The sequence below is a fragment of the Seriola lalandi genome, unplaced genomic scaffold (genome assembly GCF_002814215.2).
Source record: "Seriola lalandi dorsalis isolate HSWRI2012SDOR001 ecotype SW California unplaced genomic scaffold, Sedor1 jcf7180002052718, whole genome shotgun sequence".
NCBI lineage: Eukaryota > Metazoa > Chordata > Actinopteri > Carangiformes > Carangidae > Seriola > Seriola lalandi.
The window spans coordinates 1-1,354 of NW_019523271.1; the positions used below are offsets into that span (position 1 = coordinate 1).

The 1,354-nt window shown below is 38.8% G+C and overlaps 1 long non-coding RNA gene across 1 annotated transcript; it reads left to right on the plus strand.

Annotated features, from left to right (window-relative positions):
* The first annotated feature begins 186 nt into the window (after positions 1-186).
* On the plus strand, positions 187-1,354 carry LOC111650712 (uncharacterized). Its single transcript, XR_015436870.1, has 3 exons — positions 187-325; positions 447-626; positions 796-1,354. It is a non-coding gene; the product is annotated as an uncharacterized LOC111650712 (long non-coding RNA).

Sequence of the window (1,354 nt, forward strand, 5' to 3'; positions counted from 1 at the left end):
AAAAAAACAAACATGTTGACAATAAAACGTTATAAAAATTATTCTAAGGATTTATTGAACTTCTCACTATGTAACATGTTTAAATGTATCTGTGCTGGGAAGAAGTTATTTTAATGCCCCATGCTCAGCCATTTCTTCAGTCCTTATACATCTTTGTTGAATGTCTGGAAATACATTTTGCTTTATATGTCTCTCCTCTCCCTGTAGTTTTGACCTGCTGATCCTGAAAGAGGTGGTGCAGAAAATGGCCGGCATCGAGATCACAGATGAGATGACCTCAGAGCAGTTGGAGGCCATGACCGGAGGGGAGCAACTCAAAGCTGAGGTATATAGTTTCAAGTACAGTTATCATTCTTCAATGCAGTCTTGTGTGCAAGATCAGTCTGATTACCTGGACCAGTGCTATATCCAAGCTCACCTCCATCCCATTGTGACTCTTTCAACAGGGCGGCTACTTTGGCCAGATCAGGAACACTAAGAAGTCATCACAACGTCTGAAGGATGCACTGCTGGACCACGAACTGGCCCTGCCACTGTGTCTACTCATGGCTCAGCAACGAAACGGAGTGGTTTTCTTAGAAGGTGGAGAAAAACATCTTAAACTTGTTGGCCATCTCTATGACCAGGTATACACCCTCTCTAAATATATGAATCCAATCGATCTCTTGGTTTTAGAAGTAAAGTAAACAGTAAATGTGCCTGCGCTGTCCAACAAGATAAACCTAAAACATAAGTGTTGAAATTTACTTATATTTTTTGTTGTTGTTGCTAAGGTAATTCTTTGTCTTCTTGCAGTGCCATGACACTTTGGTGCAGTTTGGTGGTTTTCTGGCCTCCAACCTCAGCACAGAAGACTACATCAAGCGAGTTCCCTCTATTGACATCCTTTGTAACCAGTTCCACACTCCACATGATGCTGCCTTCTTCCTGTCTCGTCCAATGTACGCCCATCAGATTTTGGTAAGTCGACTGCTCTTTCATATACTCTGTGCATCATGTCACATTTCTGTTATAAAGAGAGATTCTTGTCTTTGCCATCAACACATTGGTCATGCATACATTTTTGTAAGGTGGTTTATTGTAAGTTTCATCTGTTTTGTAGAGTTGTGTGATTTTTATGTTCATTTATTTTTTCATTATTCATCATTTCATCATAATATTTTCATTTTGAATATTCAAGCTCAGGTCAGTTGACTTGCTGTCTAAAGGCTGATCCCTCTCGTTGGAAAAAAACATAAAAAAAAAAAAGAAAGGCACCATGGCTTTTTTTAATTTATTTTTTAACATGTTGATGCTGCCTGTACCCAAAGCTACATTTTATCCATCAATAAGAAAACAATTTTATATCAAGACA